Source organism: Osmerus mordax, chromosome 19, assembly GCF_038355195.1.
Source record: "Osmerus mordax isolate fOsmMor3 chromosome 19, fOsmMor3.pri, whole genome shotgun sequence".
NCBI lineage: Eukaryota > Metazoa > Chordata > Actinopteri > Osmeriformes > Osmeridae > Osmerus > Osmerus mordax.
The window spans coordinates 3,849,575-3,872,260 of record NC_090068.1 but is presented as its reverse complement, the minus strand read 5'-3'; the positions used below and the strand labels follow the sequence as shown (position 1 = coordinate 3,872,260).

Sequence of the window (22,686 nt, the reverse complement as noted above, 5' to 3'; positions counted from 1 at the left end):
TCAGGCTAAAACAGGCCACACTGACTCAAATCAACTGGAAATCACCTAATCCATGCTACTTGACAATACTTAGCCATTAAATTCCAAGTTTTGAGACTTTCATTCTTTTATTGCTTTAAAGTGCTTTTCAGCTCCTGAATATCCGTTTTTAATGCATTTACAATGTTTAGCATTTTACTAGTTTACACGACTTTGACTTAGATTTCGGCCTAAAACAGGCCACACTGACTCAAATCAACTGGAAATCACCTAATCCATGCTACTTGATAAGATTTACCAATTAGATTCCGATTTCTGAGACTTTCATTCTTTTATTGCTTTAAAGTGCTTTTCAGCTACTGAATAGCCGTTTTCAATGCATTTACAATGTTTGGCATTGTACTAGTTCACACGACTTTGACTCAGATTTCAGCCTAAAACAGGCCACACTGACTCAAATCAACTGGAAATCACCTAATCCATGCTACTTGACAATACTTAGCCATCAGATTCCGAGTGTTGAGACGTTCATTCTTTTATTGCTTTAAAGTGCTTTTCAGCTCCTGAATAGTAGTTTTTAATGCATTTACAATGTTTGGCATTGTACTAGTTCACACGACTTTGACTCAGATTTCAGCCTAAAACAGGCCACACTGACTCAAATCAACTGGAAATCACCTAATCCATGCTACTTGACAATACTTAGCCATCAGATTCCGAGTGTTGAGACGTTCATTCTTTTATTGCTTTAAAGTGCTTTTCAGCTCCTGAATATCCGTTTTTAATGCATTTACAATGTTTGGCATTCTACTAGTTCACACGACTTTGACTTAGATTTCAGCCTAACACAGGCCACACTGACTCAACTCAATTTGACATCACCTAATCCTTGCTAATTGACAATACTTAGCCATTAGATTCCGAGTTTTGAGACTTTCATTCTTTTATTGCTTTATAGTGCTTTTCAGCTCCTGAATATCCGTTTTCAATGCATTTACAATTTTTGGCAATGTACTAGTTCACACGACTTTGACTTAGATTTCAGCCTAAAAAACAGGCCACACTGACTCAAATCAACTGGAAATCACATAATCCATGCTAATTGACAATACTTAGCCATTAGATTCCGAGTTTTGAGACTTTCATTCTTTTATTGCTTTAAAGTGCTTTTCAGCTACTGAATAGCCGTTTTCAATGCATTTACAATGTATGGCATTTTACTAGTTCACATTACATCACTGTGACTTAGATTTCAGCCTAACACAGGCCACACTGACTCAACTCAACTGGACATCACCTAATCCATGCTAATTGACAATACTTAGCCATTAGATTCCGAGTTTTGAGACTTTCATTCTTTTATTGCTTTATAGTGCTTTTCAGCTCCTGAATAGCCGTTTTCAATGCATTTTACAATGTTTGGCATTGTAATCGTTCACATTACATGACTTTGACTTAGATTTCAGGCTAAAACAGGCCACACTGACTCAAATCAACTGTAAATCACCTAATCCATGCTACTTCATAAGATTTACCTATTAGATTCCGATTTCTGAGACTTTCATTCTTTTATTGCTTTAAAGTGCTTTTCAGCTCCTGAATAGCCGTTTTCAATGCATTTACAATGTTTGGCATTTTACTAGTTCACATTACATCACTGTGACTTAGATTTCAGCCTAACACAGGCCACACTGAGTCAACTCAACTGGAAATCACCTAATCCATGCTAATTGACAATACTTAGCCATTAGATTCCGAGTTTTGAGACTTTCATTCTTTTATTGCTTTAAAGTGCTTTTCAGCTCCTGAATAGCCGTTTTCAATGCATTTTACAATGTTTGGCATTGTAATCGTTCACATTACATGACTTTGACTTAGATTTCAGGCTACAACAGGCCACACTGACTCAAATCAACTGGAAATCACCTAATCCATGCTACTTGACAATACTTAGCCATTAAATTCCAAGTTTTGAGACTTTCATTCTTTTATTGCTTTAAAGTGCTTTTCAGCTCCTGAATATCCGTTTTTAATGCATTTACAATGTTTGGCATTTTACTAGTTTACACGACTTTGACTTAGATTTCGGCCTAAAACAGGCCACACTGACTCAAATCAACTGGAAATCACCTAATCCATGCTACTTGATAAGATTTACCAATTAGATTCCGATTTCTGAGACTTTCATTCTTTTATTGCTTTAAAGTGCTTTTCAGCTCCTGAATAGCCGTTTTCAATGCATTTACAATGTTTGGCATTGTAATCGTTCACATTACATGACTTTGACTTAGATTTCAGGCTAAAACAGGCCAAACTGACTCAAATCAACTGGAAATCACCTAATCCATGCTACTTGACAATACTTAGCCATTAGATTCCAAGTTTTGAGACTTTCATTCTTTTATTGCTTTAAAGTGCTTTTCAGCTCCTGAATATCAGTTTTTAATGCATTTACAATGTTTGGCATTGTACTAGTTCACACGACTTTGACTCAGATTTCAGCCTAAAACAGGCCACACTGACTCAAATCAACTGGAAATCACCTAATCCATGCTACTTGACAATACTTAGCCATCAGATTCCGAGTGTTGAGACGTTCATTCTTTTATTGCTTTAAAGTGCTTTTCAGCTCCTGAATATCCGTTTTTAATGCATTTACAATGTTTGGCATTTTACTAGTTTACACGACTTTGACTTAGATTTCAGCCAAAAACAGGCCACACTGACTCAACTCAACTGGACATCACCTAATCCATGCTAATTGACAATACTTAGCCATTAGATTCCGAGTTTTGAGACTTTCATTCTTTTATTGCTTTATAGTGCTTTTCAGCTCCTGAATATCCGTTTTCAATGCATTTACAATTTTTGGCATTGTACTAGTTCACACGACTTTGATTCAGATTTCAGCCTAAAAAAAACCGGCCACACTGACTCAAATCAACTGGAAATCACCTAATCCATGCTACTTGACAATACTTAGCCATCAGATTCCGAGTGTTGAGACGTTCATTCTTTTATTGCTTTATAGTGCTTTTCAGCTCCTGAATAGCCGTTTTCAATGCATTTTACAATGTTTGGCATTGTAATCGTTCACATTACATGACTTTGACTTAGATTTCAGGCTAAAACAGGCCACACTGACTCAAATCAACTGGAAATCACCTAATCCATGCTACTTGATAAGATTTACCAATTAGATTCCGATTTCTGAGACTTTCATTCTTTTATTGCTTTAAAGTGCTTTTCAGCTCCTGAATAGCCGTTTTCAATGCATTTACAATGTTTGGCATTTTACTAGTTCACATTACATCACTGTGACTTAGATTTCAGCCTAACACAGGCCACACTGAGTCAACTCAACTGGAAATCACCTAATCCATGCTAATTGATAATACTTAGCCATTAGATTCCGAGTTTTGAGACTTTCATTCTTTTATTGCTGTAACCTACACCCTACTGGCTCTTCACCAAGAGCCAGCGGTAAGCTAGAACAGTAGTTATCACGAAGGTGTGTTCAATTAAATGAAAAGGGGAGGAGGCGGCGTACAAAAATAATGCACTTTATTTACGGTACAGTTGGTGTTCCCTCGAGCCGCTAGCACAACAAGCTGCACCAAGGCTGCGATCTTATTACGTTGCCTGTTACATAAAGTCAAATCAAACTAATATAATTAAATCAATCCAAACACAAGGGGGGGGCACTCTCACTGCAAAGAAACGAAAGGACAGAATAACGCCCGTCAAACAAAATAAATGACACACAAAACTTGGAGGTGGTTTACATAACAAAGGCACTCAACGGCAAACTGCAAGCCCTGAACTGCTGTCCTGTAATAGGCTATTAGGCTGGGGAACAGCGAATGTTTTAACTAATTTGTGTTAGTGAAATTCTACGGTGGGAAAAACAGTGGCTACTAATGATCCCTGAAAATAGCAGACATTATTTTAGTCACTTGTGTATCAAAACACTGATTTTACATAATATTACACTGGTCAATTAATACCTTTACGTCTGTGCTGAGGTCAGATTTCAGATGGGAACCATGCGTTTCTAGCACAGGACACTACAACAACAATAAATGCATAATCAATACAAAGCAGTATAAACATTACTCATTTACTCCCACAATTTACTCTGTTTAATTCACCTCACATTTACCGTCTTAAAATCTCAATTAAAACACAAACATTTGTAAACATGGGTTACGTGGTGACGCTTGTCCTTACCCGCTTCCAATTTATCACCGCCGGCCAGCTCTGATTAAAACAACACTAACTGTGGTATGCCATCTACCTGCATTTAATTGAAATTACGGTGGTCATGTGACAGAACCAGGTGAACCAAATGGCTCCCTGGTTTATCCCCCTCCCACCTGTCACATATTTCCCCCACTTTAAAAGGTCACCGTCCCGGTGCCGTTGATCTATTCTTTCTAATGCCATGGCCTAAAATAGTAGCTGGGGGTAAGGTTTACTGACCGAATGGCGTTTTGTTGGGCTTCTAGGTGTTGGGTAACTGACTGTGGCAACCGGAAGGGGTTGGAGTGTTGGCCTGCTCGTGCCCGTCTTGGGCGTCTCACTGGGTCTTCTCCCAACGGCATCATTTCTTGGGGTGCGTCTGACTCCACCTCTGGAGAGGAGCTACCTGTGCCAACTACTGTTGTCATTGGGGTTGCCTGGTCAACTTGTGGCGGGCAGTTGTTGTCCAGTTGTGGTCCAGTCACTGTCCCATCTTGTCCAACTTCGCAGCCTGGCCTTGCATCTGGCAGATTAGGTAGAGCTTGAAACCACACCTCATCCTCATCCTCTTCATTAATTTTTTGTCTCTCATTTTCTGGTGTGCCACATAGCATGTCCCAAGGAGCATCCACCGGTGGTTTATCCTGGCTTGGCAGAGCTTGCAACTCGGAGCGGTGGACATTCATGTCTGGACCCAACCCATCTTCAGGTGTAAGATGGTACACAAGACCCTTGTCGTCCCGGCATTTCACCACTCGGTATATTCTTGGGTCCCAAGAATCTTGGATTTTGTGCCGGCCGAGTGGATGGCTTCTACGATACACCCTGGTATTCACTGGGAGAAGGGGTGGGGGGTGACTGTAACGTTCTCTAGTGGCCGCTGCTGCCTCCAGACGGCTCTTGGCGTCAGCGTAAATTTCAGCAAGGTGTTCTTGGTGGGTAGTGACCCAATCGGCTGGGGGTGTATCATCTGGATCTGCTGCTCCCAGCCCCAGCAAGAAATCCACCGGAAGTTGGGGCTTCTGCCCAAACATGAGTTCGTATGGGGAATGACCCGTGGACTGATGCACAGATGTGTTGTATGCAAACAGCAAGTGTGGGAGGGCTTGGGGCCACCTTTTCTTCTTCTCAGGAGGCAGGGTCCGCAAAAGGTCATGGAGTGTGCGATTAAAACGTTCACATTGCCCGTTTCCCTGCGGATGATAGGGAGTGGTTCTGCTTTTGTTGATCCCATACAACTTGCACAAACGCTTCAGCAATTCTCCCTCAAAGGACCGGCCTTGGTCTGAGTGGATTCTTTTTGGCACCCCAAAGGAGTAGAACCACTTTTCCGTAAGGACCTTGGCCACAGTCTCTGCCTGCTGATTAGCAGTTGGATAAGCTTGGGTGAATTTGGAAAACACATCTGTAACAATTAGAACATTTTCATAGCCATTACTTGCTTTTTCCATGGTTGAGAAGTCAATAGCGACAACTTCCAGTGGTTTGGTGGCCAACAGGTGGCCTGCATAGGTGCGTGCAGTAGGAACCACTCCCTTGGCTAGGGAACACCGCTCACATTCTTTGCACCACTGCTCAATGTCCCGACGCATCCTAGGCCAGTAACACCTCTGACGGACTAGTTCAGTAGTTCTTTCCACCCCTTGGTGGCCATGATTGTCATGCAAGCTGGTTAATACCTCCTTGAGCAGAACTTTTGGTAGTAGTAGCTGTAGTTTAAGGTTCCGCGCTGGGGGTCGTTGAATCTCACGATACAAGATGCCATCCTGCTCTCGGATTCTGCGCCACTGACGAGCTAGCTCCAGTACCATCGTGGCTTCCTGTGGTCTCTCCTGTCTATTTGGCGGCCGGGCCCTCCTCCAATACGCCAAAAAGGCCCCAATCACTACGTCTTTTGCCTGGAGTGCTCGTAGGTCTGCTGGCAAGCGGATGGGAGCTGCATCGATGGTGGCGATCACTGCTTGTCGTGCCGGGTGTTCCGTTAGTACCTCGGGCACCCTCAACTCCATTGGGACCGTGATGCCAGAGACGACTGCTGTGACAAGCTGTGGAGACAAATCACGATTTTGACGTGACAGGGCGTCGGCATTCTGGTTTGCTGTACCAGGGCGATATTTCAGCTGAAAGTCAAAACTTGCCAACTGGGAGGCCCACCTCTGTTCAACTGCAGCTAACTTGGCAGTCTGCAGGTGGCTTAAGGGATTGTTGTCTGTATAGACAATAAATTTGGCCCCGAGCAAATATTCCCTGAACCTCTCCGTCACCGCCCATTTCAATGCCAGAAACTCTAGCTTCATCGAACTGTAGTTCGACATGTTTCTTTCAGATGGTCGCAAGGTTCTACTGGCAAAGGCAATGGGACGTCTCTTTCCGTCCACTTCCTGAGACAGGACCCCACCCAGGCCCTGGTGACTGGCATCAATCTCAAGGATAAATGGCTTTGAGAAGTCTGCATACTTGAGAACTGGGGCACTTACAAGTTTCTGTTTCAGTGTTTCGAATGCTTGTTCACAGTGGTCATTCCAGAGATTCCCCAGCATAGTGTTAGATCCACCCCTTTTCTTTCCTTTCCCTTGGACTGCTGCAACGAGCTTGTGTAAAGGCCCTGCATGCCTGGCAAAGCCTGCCACGAACCTGCGGTAATAAGAGGCAAACCCCAAAAATGAACGCAGGTCAGTCAGGGTGGAAGGGCGTTTCCACTGCAGGACAGTCCGGATCTTATCTGGGTCAGTTGCCACTCCACGAGCTGATATTACATGTCCTAAATATTGTACTTCCTCTTGGAAAAAATGGCATTTGCTCAATTTAAGTTTTAAGTTGTGTTCCTTGAGTCTACCCAATACCACTTGTAATCGTTGTAAATGCTGTTGAAACGAGGATGAAAAAATCACGATATCATCCAAGTACAACAACAATGAGTGGAAACTTTGGTCGCCAAAGATTCTTTCCATCAGGCGCTGGAATGTACTCGGGGCATTACATAGGCCAAAGGGCATGCGATTAAATTCAAATAACCCAAAGGGTGTACAGAAGGCAGTCTTATCTTTATCCTTTTCAGCCATGGGAACTTGATGGTATCCAGAGGCCAGGTCTAGAGTCGAAAACAGTGTGGCCCCCGTTAGTGCATCCAAGGATTCCTCTATTCTTGGAAGAGGGTATGCGTCCTTTCTTGTTTTGGCATTAAGTTGTCTATAGTCCACACAAAGGCGGATTGTACCATCTTTCTTTTGGACCACTACGATAGGTGAAGCGTATGGACTACAACTAGGTTGAACTATCCCCTTCCCTACCAGTTCATGTACATGAGCCTTGACTTGTGCAAACTGAGATGGAGGCAGACGCCGGTAACGTTGCCGTACTGGGGTCGTTTCCACTAAGTGTATCTCATGTTGGACTAGTGCTGTACAACCCAAGTCCCCGTCGTGTTCACTGAATACCCTTCGGTACTGCTCTAGAAGGGCCCTAGCTTCCTGCTGTTGTGAACATGAAAGGTTTGGCCAAGGTACCCCCCCGAAATCTACCGGGGCTATGGTGCTAGCCCCTGCTGCTTGAACAAGAGCTACCTGCTCGTTACCTGTACCATCACCAGAGGTGGAGTCTACTATGTGAAGGGTTCCCAGTATACTGCGGGGTTGGAGCCACTGGTCTTCTATCCCTACGTTAACCACTGGTACATTCACTTTGCCCTGAGTAATGGGCAATAAGGCAGACGAGATAAGGAGATGCACAGGCAACTGCCCTTCTCCATAGGGTAGGGGCTCGAGGAAGCATGACACAATAGAGCCTGGGACAAGCGAGCAAGTGGCCTGCACAAACTTAAGGCACCCAGCCGGTATACGAAGAGTGGGACCTGGCTGTACTACTGCCTTCCCAATGCACCCAGAGCCAGAGATGCGCTCCAAGCTTTGACATTCGGATAACGCTTGTTTCCATCCATTCTCCGCGGCCTGTACTGGCGGGCAATGGAAGAGATCCTGCCCATGTTCCTTGAACAGTTCTTGGTAGCAGGGACTAATAGCGTTCATTCCCAGCAAGCCTGGCACAGCCATCTTCTGTTGCCGCGTGGTGGGGTCCAATGCATCTCTAACCACCAACACTCCTATTTTTGGGAGGGCTTTGCCCAGCACCTCTAAGTCAAGCTCAAGATAACCCAGGTAGGGAATGGCTATCCCATTAGCTGCTTTAAGCTGTAGCCAATCACATGGCTGCATCGCTTCAGTGGTCTGAGGTTGTACATGCTGCCGAAAAAAACTCTCAGTCACCGTTGTTACCATGGAGCCAGTATCGAGGAGGCAGCGTGTAAGTACACCCCCAAGACGAATGTCAATGACTGGACAACTTCCGATAAGACGGGTGTTAGTAGATGAAGTCTTCTGTTTTGAGCCCATCAAACCCCCCCCCGGTGTCAAGCTCCCAACACCAGAGGGCGCTAGTTTTCCGGCTGCATCACACTGTTGGTGGTTACCGTAGTCTGCACCCCGCCAGGGTAGTCACTCCGTGTTGCTACCCCCTGACCTCCTGGAATGAAAACCCTGCACATTCTAGCTATATGGCCAGCTTGGTTACAACGTAAGCATATGGGCTTCCCATCTGCCTGGAACTTGTAGGGCCTAGGCTGAGCTGCTGCCGGTCTGTGAGTGGAACTGGTAAGACTGCGTGACTGTCCTAGTTGGGCTAAAATTACATCAAGCTGAGACTGTTGTTTGCGAAGGCACTCCTTCAGTTCTGTAAACTCAGAGGAGGGACTGGCTGTAACGGCATTAGTGTCTGCCTCATAGGAATTGCAGGAATATGCACGGGCTCGGGGGGTGGTTTGTGTACGCCTATTAAGCCAATCGAGGGCTTCATTTCGTATATCCCTAAAAAGTAACCGCTGGTTAGCTGAGATTTTATCCAGCAAGTCACCCTGCAGTTTATCATTACGGAGACCTTCGACAAACTGGTCACGGAGGACGCGATCCGAATGCTCTAAATCATCATCCCTCTCCTTAATCTGTTCCATTAACTCCATTAAAACATGGGAATATTCCCTCACAGATTCACTTTCAAACTGCCGGCGGTGATAAAACTGGCGGTGTAAAGCATTAAGAGATTTGGAGCAACGAAAGTTATTTTTCAAAACGGCAAAAATTCTCTGTGGGTCATTGCGATCAGCTGCTGGACTAAACTTAATCTCCCGCTTAGCCTCTCCATCCAATAAATCATACAGAAACAAAGCCTGCTCAAATCCAGGCATAGGGCGGACCGCCAATGACCGCTTTGCCTCCTCAATCCAGTCTTCTACAGACATATTGTCAACAGACATTTTACCAGAAAACCTTGAACATTTTCTTTCTCTAGGTAGACATAACAGACGCTCAACAGAGGTTCGCCTAGTAGGATTGTTGAGAGAATCCTGGTCAGAGTCTGATATATTTGAAGGACCTGCCTGTCCTCTAAGTTGCTGGTTATCAGCTTGAAGCTGTTTAACCAGCTCTGTCAAAGCCCTAACCTGTTCCTCCAAGGTATCAGACATGTTGATGATGAGAAGCCAACCTTGAGAGCGAAGTGTGATGAATCTTCCTCGTGGTAACCACTGTTTTCCCCACCAATCTAATGCCTTTTAAAATAACCACCTCCACAAAGAAAATACATATATGTATCTAACAAACAACAAAATATACACAAGTAGCCAGGCAAAATTTCACACCACCTCCACCCTACTCGCAGCGCCAAATGTAACCTACACCCTACTGGCTCTTCACCAAGAGCCAGCGGTAAGCTAGAACAGTAGTTATCACGAAGGTGTGTTCAATTAAATGAAAAGGGGAGGAGGCGGCGTACAAAAATAATGCACTTTATTTACGGTACAGTTGGTGTTCCCTCGAGCCGCTAGCACAACAAGCTGCACCAAGGCTGCGATCTTATTACGTTGCCTGTTACATAAAGTCAAATCAAACTAATATAATTAAATCAATCCAAACACAAGGGGGGGGCACTCTCACTGCAAAGAAACGAAAGGACAGAATAACGCCCGTCAAACAAAATAAATGACACACAAAACTTGGAGGTGGTTTACATAACAAAGGCACTCAACGGCAAACTGCAAGCCCTGAACTGCTGTCCTGTAATAGGCTATTAGGCTGGGGAACAGCGAATGTTTTAACTAATTTGTGTTAGTGAAATTCTACGGTGGGAAAAACAGTGGCTACTAATGATCCCTGAAAATAGCAGACATTATTTTAGTCACTTGTGTATCAAAACACTGATTTTACATAATATTACACTGGTCAATTAATACCTTTACGTCTGTGCTGAGGTCAGATTTCAGATGGGAACCATGCGTTTCTAGCACAGGACACTACAACAACAATAAATGCATAATCAATACAAAGCAGTATAAACATTACTCATTTACTCCCACAATTTACTCTGTTTAATTCACCTCACATTTACCGTCTTAAAATCTCAATTAAAACACAAACATTTGTAAACATGGGTTACGTGGTGACGCTTGTCCTTACCCGCTTCCAATTTATCACCGCCGGCCAGCTCTGATTAAAACAACACTAACTGTGGTATGCCATCTACCTGCATTTAATTGAAATTACGGTGGTCATGTGACAGAACCAGGTGAACCAAATGGCTCCCTGGTTTATCCCCCTCCCACCTGTCACATTGCTTTAAAGTGCTTTTCAGCTCCTGAATAGCCGTTTTCAATGCATTTTACAATGTTTGGCATTGTAATCGTTCACATTACATGACTTTGACTTAGATTTCAGGCTAAAACAGGCCACACTGACTCAAATCAACTGGAAATCACCTAATCCATGCTACTTGACAATACTTAGCCATTAGATTCCAAGTTTTGAGACTTTCATTCTTTTATTGCTTTAAAGTGCTTTTCAGCTCCTGAATAGTAGTTTTTAATGCATTTACAATGTTTGGCATTTTACTAGTTTACACGACTTTGACTTAGATTTCGGCCTAAAACAGGCCACACTGACTCAAATCAACTGGAAATCACCTAATCCATGCTACTTGACAATACTTAGCCATTAGATTCCGAGTTTTGAGACTTTCATTCTTTTATTGCTTTAAAATGCTTTTCAGCTCCTGAATTGTAGTTTTTAATGCATTTACAATGTTTGGCATTGTACTAGTTCACACGACTTTGACTCAGATTTCAGCCTAAAACAGGCCACACTGACTCAACTCAACTGGAAATCACCTAATCCATGCTACTTGACAATACTTAGCCATTAGATTCCAAGTTTTGAGACGTTCATTCTTTTATTGCTTTATAGTGCTTTTCAGCTCCTGAATTGTAGTTTTTAATGCATTTACAATGTTTGGCATTGTACTAGTTCACACGACTTTGACTCAGATTTCAGCCTAAAACAGGCCACACTGACTCAAATCAACTGGAAATCACCTAATCCATGCTACTTGACAATACTTAGCCATCAGATTCCGAGTGTTGAGACGTTCATTCTTTTATTGCTTTGAAGTGCTTTTCAGCTCCTGAATATCCGTTTTTAATGCATTTACAATGTTTGGCATTTTACTAGTTTACACGACTTTGACTTAGATTTCAGCCTAAAACAGGCCACACTGACTCAACTCAACTGGACATCACCTAATCCATGCTAATTGACAATACTTAGCCATTAGATTCCGAGTTTTGAGACTTTCATTCTTTTATTGCTTTATAGTGCTTTTCAGCTCCTGAATATCCGTTTTCAATGCATTTACAATTTTTGGCAATGTACTAGTTCACACGACTTTGACTTAGATTTCAGCCTAAAAAACAGGCCACACTGACTCAAATCAACTGGAAATCACCTAATCCATGCTAATTGACAATACTTAGCCATTAGATTCCGAGTTTTGAGACTTTCATTCTTTTATTGCTTTAAAGTGCTTTTCAGCTCCTGAATAGCCGTTTTCAATGCATTTACAATGTATGGCATTTTACTAGTTCACATTACATCACTGTGACTTAGATTTCAGCCTAACACAGGCCACACTGACTCAACTCAACTGGACATCACCTAATCCATGCTAATTGACAATACTTAGCCATTAGATTCCGAGTTTTGAGACTTTCATTCTTTTATTGCTTTATAGTGCTTTTCAGCTCCTGAATAGCCGTTTTCAATGCATTTTACAATGTTTGGCATTGTAATCGTTCACATTACATGACTTTGACTTAGATTTCAGGCTAAAACAGGCCACACTGACTCAAATCAACTGTAAATCACCTAATCCATGCTACTTGATAAGATTTACCAATTAGATTCCGATTTCTGAGACTTTCATTCTTTTATTGCTTTAAAGTGCTTTTCAGCTCCTGAATAGCCGTTTTCAATGCATTTACAATGTTTGGCATTTTACTAGTTCACATTACATCACTGTGACTTAGATTTCAGCCTAACACAGGCCACACTGAGTCAACTCAACTGGAAATCACCTAATCCATGCTAATTGACAATACTTAGCCATTAGATTCCGAGTTTTGAGACTTTCATTCTTTTATTGCTTTAAAGTGCTTTTCAGCTCCTGAATAGCCGTTTTCAATGCATTTTACAATGTTTGGCATTGTAATCGTTCACATTACATGACTTTGACTTAGATTTCAGGCTAAAACAGGCCACACTGACTCAAATCAACTGGAAATCACCTAATCCATGCTACTTGACAATACTTAGCCATTAAATTCCAAGTTTTGAGACTTTCATTCTTTTATTGCTTTAAAGTGCTTTTCAGCTCCTGAATATCCGTTTTTAATGCATTTACAATGTTTGGCATTTTACTAGTTTACACGACTTTGACTTAGATTTCGGCCTAAAACAGGCCACACTGACTCAAATCAACTGGAAATCACCTAATCCATGCTACTTGACAATACTTAGCCATTAGATTCCGAGTTTTGAGACTTTCATTCTTTTATTGCTTTAAAGTGCTTTTCAGCTCCTGAATTGTAGTTTTTAATGCATTTACAATGTTTGGCATTTTACTAGTTTACACGACTTTGACTTAGATTTCAGCCTAAAACAGGCCACACTGACTCAACTCAACTGGACATCACCTAATCCATGCTAATTGACAATACTTAGCCATTAGATTCCGAGTTTTGAGACTTTCATTCTTTTATTGCTTTATAGTGCTTTTCAGCTCCTGAATATCCGTTTTCAATGCATTTACAATTTTTGGCATTGTACTAGTTCATACGACTTTGATTCAGATTTCAGCCTAAAAGAAACCGGCCACACTGACTCAAATCAACTGGAAATCACCTAATCCATGCTAATTGACAATACTTAGCCATTAGATTCCGAGTTTTGAGACTTTCATTCTTTTATTGCTTTAAAGTGCTTTTCAGCTCCTGAATAGCCGTTTTCAATGCATTTTACAATGTTTGGCATTGTAATCGTTCACATTACATGACTTTGACTTAGATTTCAGGCTAAAACAGGCCACACTGACTCAAATCAACTGGAAATCACCTAATCCATGCTACTTGACAATACTTAGCCATTAAATTCCAAGTTTTGAGACTTTCATTCTTTTATTGCTTTAAAGTGCTTTTCAGCTCCTGAATATCCGTTTTTAATGCATTTACAATGTTTGGCATTTTACTAGTTTACACGACTTTGACTTAGATTTCGGCCTAAAACAGGCCACACTGACTCAAATCAACTGGTAATCACCTAATCCATGCTACTTGACAATACTTAGCCATTAGATTCCGAGTTTTGAGACTTTCATTCTTTTATTGCTTTAAAGTGCTTTTCAGCTCCTGAATTGTAGTTTTTAATGCATTTACAATGTTTGGCATTTTACTAGTTTACACGACTTTGACTTAGATTTCAGCCTAAAACAGGCCACACTGACTCAACTCAACTGGACATCACCTAATCCATGCTAATTGACAATACTTAGCCATTAGATTCCGAGTTTTGAGACTTTCATTCTTTTATTGCTTTATAGTGCTTTTCAGCTCCTGAATATCCGTTTTCAATGCATTTACAATTTTTGGCATTGTACTAGTTCATACGACTTTGATTCAGATTTCAGCCTAAAAGAAACCGGCCACACTGACTCAAATCAACTGGAAATCACCTAATCCATGCTACTTGACAATACTTAGCCATTAGATTCCAAGTTTTGAGACGTTCATTCTTTTATTGCTTTATAGTGCTTTTCAGCTCCTGAATAGCCGTTTTCAATGCATTTTACAATGTTTGGCATTGTAATCGTTCACATTACATGACTTTGACTTAGATTTCAGGCTAACACAGGCCACACTGACTCAACTCAACTGGACATCACCTAATCCATGCTAATTGACAATACTTAGCCATTAGATTCCGAGTTTTGAGACTTTCATTCTTTTATTGCTTTATAGTGCTTTTCATCTCCTGAATAGCCGTTTTCAATGCATTTACAATTTTTGGAATTGTACTAGTTCACACGACTTTGACTTAGATTTCAGCCTAACACAGGCCACACTGACTCAACTCAACTGGACATCACCTAATCCATGCTAATTGACAATACTTAGCCATTAGATTCCGAGTTTTGAGACTTTCATTCTTTTATTGCTTTATAGTGCTTTTCAGCTCCTGAATATCCGTTTTCAATGCATTTACAATTTTTGGCAATGTACTAGTTCACACGACTTTGACTTAGATTTCAGCCTAAAAAACAGGCCACACTGACTCAAATCAACTGGAAATCACCTAATCCATGCTAATTGACAATACTTAGCCATTAGATTCCGAGTTTTGAGACTTTCATTCTTTTATTGCTTTAAAGTGCTTTTCAGCTCCTGAATAGCCGTTTTCAATGCATTTACAATGTATGGCATTTTACTAGTTCACATTACATCACTGTGACTTAGATTTCAGCCTAACACAGGCCACACTGACTCAACACAACTGGACATCACCTAATCCATGCTAATTGACAATACTTAGCCATTAGATTCCGAGTTTTGAGACTTTCATTCTTTTATTGCTTTATAGTGCTTTTCAGCTCCTGAATAGCCGTTTTCAATGCATTTTACAATGTTTGGCATTGTAATCGTTCACATTACATGACTTTGACTTAGATTTCAGGCTAAAACAGGCCACACTGACTCAAATCAACTGGAAATCACCTAATCCATGCTACTTGATAAGATTTACCAATTAGATTCCGATTTTTGAGACTTTCATTCTTTTATTGCTTTAAAGTGCTTTTCAGCTCCTGAATAGCCGTTTTCAATGCATTTACAATGTTTGGCATTTTACTAGTTCACATTACATCACTGTGACTTAGATTTCAGCCTAACACAGGCCACACTGAGTCAACTCAACTGGAAATCACCTAATCCATGCTAATTGACAATACTTAGCCATTAGATTCCGAGTTTTGAGACTTTCATTCTTTTATTGCTTTAAAGTGCTTTTCAGCTCCTGAATAGCCGTTTTCAATGCATTTTACAATGTTTGGCATTGTAATCGTTCACATTACATGACTTTGACTTAGATTTCAGGCTAAAACAGGCCACACTGACTCAAATCAACTGGAAATCACCTAATCCATGCTACTTGACAATACTTAGCCATTAAATTCCAAGTTTTGAGACGTTCATTCTTTTATTGCTTTAAAGTGCTTTTCAGCTCCTGAATATCCGTTTTTAATGCATTTACAATGTTTGGCATTTTACTAGTTTACACGACTTTGACTTAGATTTCGGACTAAAACAGGCCACACTGACTCAAATCAACTGGAAATCACCTAATCCATGCTACTTGACAATACTTAGCCATTAGATTCCGAGTTTTGAGACTTTCATTCTTTTATTGCTTTAAAGTGCTTTTCAGCTCCTGAATTGTAGTTTTTAATGCATTTACAATGTTTGGCATTGTACTAGTTCACACGACTTTGACTCAGATTTCAGCCTAAAACAGGCCACACTGACTCAAATCAACTGGAAATCACCTAATCCATGCTACTTGACAATACTTAGCCATCAGATTCCGAGTGTTGAGACGTTCATTCTTTTATTGCTTTAAAGTGCTTTTCAGCTCCTGAATATCCGTTTTTAATGCATTTACAATGTTTGGCATTTTACTAGTTTACACGACTTTGACTTAGATTTCAGCCTAAAACAGGCCACACTGACTCAACTCAACTGGACATCACCTAATCCATGCTAATTGACAATACTTAGCCATTAGATTCCGAGTTTTGAGACTTTCATTCTTTTATTGCTTTATAGTGCTTTTCAGCTCCTGAATAGCCGTTTTCAATGCATTTTACAATGTTTGGCATTGTAATCGTTCACATTACATGACTTTGACTTAGATTTCAGGCTAACACAGGCCACACTGACTCAATTCAACTGGACATCACCTAATCCATGCTAATTGACAATACTTAGCCATTAGATTCCGAGTTTTGAGACTTTCATTCTTTTATTGCTTTATAGTGCTTTTCATCTCCTGAATAGCCGTTTTCAATGCATTTACAATGTATGGCATTTTACTAGTTCACATTACATCACTGTGACTTAGATTTCAGCCTAACACAGGCCACACTGACTCAACTCAACTGGACATCACCTAATCCATGCTAATTGACAATACTTAGCCATTAGATTCCGCGTTTTGAGACTTTCATTCTTTTATTGCTTTTTAGTGCTTTTCAGCTCCTGAATAGCCGTTTTCAATGCATTTTACAATGTTTGGCATTGTAATCGTTCACATTACATGACTTTGACTTAGATTTCAGGCTAAAACAGGCCACACTGACTCAAATCAACTGTAAATCACCTAATCCATGCTACTTGATAAGATTTACCAATTAGATTCTGATTTCTGAGACTTTCATTCTTTTATTGCTTTAAAGTGCTTTTCAGCTCCTGAATAGCCGTTTTCAATGCATTTACAATGTTTGGCATTTTACTAGTTCACATTACATCACTGTGACTTAGATTTCAGCCTAACACAGGCCACACTGAGTCAACTCAACTGGAAATCACCTAATCCATGCTAATTGACAATACTTAGCCATTAGATTCCGAGTTTTGAGACTTTCATTCTTTTATTGCTTTAAAGTGCTTTTCAGCTCCTGAATAGCCGTTTTCAATGCATTTTACAATGTTTGGCATTGTAATCGTTCACATTACATGACTTTGACTTAGATTTCAGGCTAAAACAGGCCACACTGACTCAAATCAACTGGAAATCACCTAATCCATGCTACTTGACAATACTTAGCCATTAGATTCCAAGTTTTGAGACTTTCATTCTTTTATTGCTTTAAAGTGCTTTTCAGCTCCTGAATATCCGTTTTTAATGCATTTACAATGTTTGGCATTTTACTAGTTTACACGACTTTGACTTAGATTTCGGCCTAAAACAGGCCACACTGACTCAAATCAACTGGAAATCACCTAATCCATGCTACTTGACAATACTTAGCCATTAGATTCCGAGTTTTGAGACTTTCATTCTTTTATTGCTTTAAAGTGCTTTTCAGCTCCTGAATAGTAGTTTTTAATGCATTTACAATGTTTGGCATTGTACTAGTTCACACGACTTTGACTCAGATTTCAGCCTAAAACAGGCCACACTGACTCAAATCAACTGGAAATCACCTAATCCATGCTACTTGACAATACTTAGCCATCAGATTCCGAGTGTTGAGACGTTCATTCTTTTATTGCTTTAAAGTGCTTTTCAGCTCCTGAATATCCGTTTTTAATGCATTTACAATGTTTGGCATTTTACTAGTTTACACGACTTTGACTTAGATTTCAGCCTAAAACAGGCCACACTGACTCAACTCAACTGGACATCACCTAATCCATGCTAATTGACAATACTTAGCCATTAGATTCCGAGTTTTGAGACTTTCATTCTTTTATTGCTTTATAGTGCTTTTCATCTCCTGAATAGCCGTTTTCAATGCATTTACAATGTATGGCATTTTACTAGTTCACATTACATCACTGTGACTTAGATTTCAGCCTAACACAGGCCACACTGACTCAACTCAACTGGACATCACCTAATCCATGCTAATTGACAATACTTAGCCATTAGATTCCGCGTTTTGAGACTTTCATTCTTTTATTGCTTTTTAGTGCTTTTCAGCTCCTGAATAGCCGTTTTCAATGCATTTTACAATGTTTGGCATTGTAATCGTTCACATTACATGACTTTGACTTAGATTTCAGGCTAAAACAGGCCACACTGACTCAAATCAACTGTAAATCACCTAATCCATGCTACTTGATAAGATTTACCAATTAGATTCTGATTTCTGAGACTTTCATTCTTTTGTTGCTTTAAAGTGCTTTTCAGCTCCTGAATAGCCGTTTTCAATGCATTTACAATGTTTGGCATTTTACTAGTTCACATTACATCACTGTGACTTAGATTTCAGCCTAACACAGGCCACACTGAGTCAACTCAACTGGAAATCACCTAATCCATGCTAATTGACAATACTTAGCCATTAGATTCCGAGTTTTGAGACTTTCATTCTTTTATTGCTTTAAAGTGCTTTTCAGCTCCTGAATAGCCGTTTTCAATGCATTTTACAATGTTTGGCATTGTAATCGTTCACATTACATGACTTTGACTTAGATTTCAGGCTAAAACAGGCCACACTGACTCAAATCAACTGGAAATCACCTAATCCATGCTACTTGACAATACTTAGCCATTAGATTCCAAGTTTTGAGACTTTCATTCTTTTATTGCTTTAAAGTGCTTTTCAGCTCCTGAATATCCGTTTTTAATGCATTTACAATGTTTGGCATTTTACTAGTTTACACGACTTTGACTTAGATTTCGGCCTAAAACAGGCCACACTGACTCAAATCAACTGGAAATCACCTAATCCATGCTACTTGACAATACTTAGCCATTAGATTCCGAGTTTTGAGACTTTCATTCTTTTATTGCTTTAAAGTGCTTTTCAGCTCCTGAATAGTAGTTTTTAATGCATTTACAATGTTTGGCATTGTACTAGTTCACACGACTTTGACTCAGATTTCAGCCTAAAACAGGCCACACTGACTCAAATCAACTGGAAATCACCTAATCCATGCTACTTGACAATACTTAGCCATCAGATTCCGAGTGTTGAGACGTTCATTCTTTTATTGCTTTAAAGTGCTTTTCAGCTCCTGAATATCCGTTTTTAATGCATTTACAATGTTTGGCATTTTACTAGTTTACACGACTTTGACTTAGATTTCAGCCTAAAACAGGCCACACTGACTCAACTCAACTGGACATCACCTAATCCATGCTAATTGACAATACTTAGCCATTAGATTCCGAGTTTTGAGACTTTCATTCTTTTATTGCTTTATAGTGCTTTTCAGCTCCTGAATATCCGTTTTCAATGCATTTACAATTTTTGGCATTGTACTAGTTCATACGACTTTGATTCAGATTTCAGCCTAAAAGAAACCGGCCACACTGACTCAAATCAACTGGAAATCACCTAATCCATGCTACTTGACAATACTTAGCCATTAGATTCCAAGTTTTGAGACGTTCATTCTTTTATTGCTTTATAGTGCTTTTCAGCTCCTGAATAGCCGTTTTCAATGCATTTTACAATGTTTGGCATTGTAATCGTTCACATTACATGACTTTGACTTAGATTTCAGGCTAACACAGGCCACACTGACTCAACTCAACTGGACATCACCTAATCCATGCTAATTGACAATACTTAGCCATTAGATTCCGAGTTTTGAGACTTTCATTCTTTTATTGCTTTATAGTGCTTTTCATCTCCTGAATAGCCGTTTTCAATGCATTTACAATTTTTGGAATTGTACTAGTTCACACGACTTTGACTTAGATTTCAGCCTAACACAGGCCACACTGACTCAACTCAACTGGACATCACCTAATCCATGCTAATTGACAATACTTAGCCATTAGATTCCGAGTTTTGAGACTTTCATTCTTTTATTGCTTTATAGTGCTTTTCAGCTCCTGAATATCCGTTTTCAATGCATTTACAATTTTTGGCAATGTACTAGTTCACACGACTTTGACTTAGATTTCAGCCTAAAAAACAGGCCACACTGACTCAAATCAACTGGAAATCACCTAATCCATGCTAATTGACAATACTTAGCCATTAGATTCCGAGTTTTGAGACTTTCATTCTTTTATTGCTTTAAAGTGCTTTTCAGCTCCTGAATAGCCGTTTTCAATGCATTTACAATGTATGGCATTTTACTAGTTCACATTACATCACTGTGACTTAGATTTCAGCCTAACACAGGCCACACTGACTCAACACAACTGGACATCACCTAATCCATGCTAATTGACAATACTTAGCCATTAGATTCCGAGTTTTGAGACTTTCATTCTTTTATTGCTTTATAGTGCTTTTCAGCTCCTGAATAGCCGTTTTCAATGCATTTTACAATGTTTGGCATTGTAATCGTTCACATTACATGACTGACTTAGATTTCAGGCTAAAACAGGCCACACTGACTCAAATCAACTGGAAATCACCTAATCCATGCTACTTGATAAGATTTACCAATTAGATTCCGATTTTTGAGACTTTCATTCTTTTATTGCTTTAAAGTGCTTTTCAGCTCCTGAATAGCCGTTTTCAATGCATTTACAATGTTTGGCATTTTACTAGTTCACATTACATCACTGTGACTTAGATTTCAGCCTAACACAGGCCACACTGAGTCAACTCAACTGGAAATCACCTAATCCATGCTAATTGACAATACTTAGCCATTAGATTCCGAGTTTTGAGACTTTCATTCTTTTATTGCTTTAAAGTGCTTTTCAGCTCCTGAATAGCCGTTTTCAATGCATTTTACAATGTTTGGCATTGTAATCGTTCACATTACATGACTTTGACTTAGATTTCAGGCTAAAACAGGCCACACTGACTCAAATCAACTGGAAATCACCTAATCCATGCTACTTGACAATACTTAGCCATTAAATTCCAAGTTTTGAGACGTTCATTCTTTTATTGCTTTAAAGTGCTTTTCAGCTCCTGAATATCCGTTTTTAATGCATTTACAATGTTTGGCATTTTACTAGTTTACACGACTTTGACTTAGATTTCGGACTAAAACAGGCCACACTGACTCAAATCAACTGGAAATCACCTAATCCATGCTACTTGACAATACTTAGCCATTAGATTCCGAGTTTTGAGACTTTCATTCTTTTATTGCTTTAAAGTGCTTTTCAGCTCCTGAATTGTAGTTTTTAATGCATTTACAATGTTTGGCATTGTACTAGTTCACACGACTTTGACTCAGATTTCAGCCTAAAACAGGCCACACTGACTCAAATGAACTGGAAATCACCTAATCCATGCTACTTGACAATACTTAGCCATCAGATTCCGAGTGTTGAGACGTTCATTCTTTTATTGCTTTAAAGTGCTTTTCAGCTCCTGAATATCCGTTTTTAATGCATTTACAATGTTTGGCATTTTACTAGTTTACACGACTTTGACTTAGATTTCAGCCTAAAACAGGCCACACTGACTCAACTCAACTGGACATCACCTAATCCATGCTAATTGACAATACTTAGCCATTAGATTCCGAGTTTTGAGACTTTCATTCTTTTATTGCTTTATAGTGCTTTTCAGCTCCTGAATAGCCGTTTTCAATGCATTTTACAATGTTTGGCATTGTAATCGTTCACATTACATGACTTTGACTTAGATTTCAGGCTAACACAGGCCACACTGACTCAATTCAACTGGACATCACCTAATCCATGCTAATTGACAATACTTAGCCATTAGATTCCGAGTTTTGAGACTTTCATTCTTTTATTGCTTTATAGTGCTTTTCATCTCCTGAATAGCCGTTTTCAATGCATTTACAATGTATGGCATTTTACTAGTTCACATTACATCACTGTGACTTAGATTTCAGCCTAACACAGGCCACACTGACTCAACTCAACTGGACATCACCTAATCCATGCTAATTGACAATACTTAGCCATTAGATTCCGCGTTTTGAGACTTTCATTCTTTTATTGCTTTTTAGTGCTTTTCAGCTCCTGAATAGCCGTTTTCAATGCATTTTACAATGTTTGGCATTGTAATCGTTCACATTACATGACTTTGACTTAGATTTCAGGCTAAAACAGGCCACACTGACTCAAATCAACTGTAAATCACCTAATCCATGCTACTTGATAAGATTTACCAATTAGATTCTGATTTCTGAGACTTTCATTCTTTTATTGCTTTAAAGTGCTTTTCAGCTCCTGAATAGCCGTTTTCAATGCATTTACAATGTTTGGCATTTTACTAGTTCACATTACATCACTGTGACTTAGATTTCAGCCTAACACAGGCCACACTGAGTCAACTCAACTGGAAATCACCTAATCCATGCTAATTGACAATACTTAGCCATTAGATTCCGAGTTTTGAGACTTTCATTCTTTTATT

The 22,686-nt window shown here is 39.9% G+C and overlaps 2 long non-coding RNA genes across 2 annotated transcripts; both read right to left on the bottom strand.

The window, feature by feature from the left end:
- Positions 1-3,544: 3,544 nt before the first annotated feature.
- On the bottom strand, positions 3,545-4,242 carry LOC136963632 (uncharacterized). The gene is made up of 3 exons (XR_010879003.1): positions 4,210-4,242; positions 3,987-4,046; positions 3,545-3,906 (listed from the first exon to the last, which is right to left on the bottom strand). It is a non-coding gene; the product is annotated as an uncharacterized lncRNA (long non-coding RNA).
- A 5,817-nt stretch (positions 4,243-10,059) lies between these two features.
- On the bottom strand, positions 10,060-10,757 carry LOC136963633 (uncharacterized). Its single transcript, XR_010879004.1, has 3 exons — positions 10,725-10,757; positions 10,502-10,561; positions 10,060-10,421 (listed from the first exon to the last, which is right to left on the bottom strand). It is a non-coding gene; the product is annotated as an uncharacterized lncRNA (long non-coding RNA).
- Between the last annotated feature and the right edge of the window lie 11,929 nt (positions 10,758-22,686).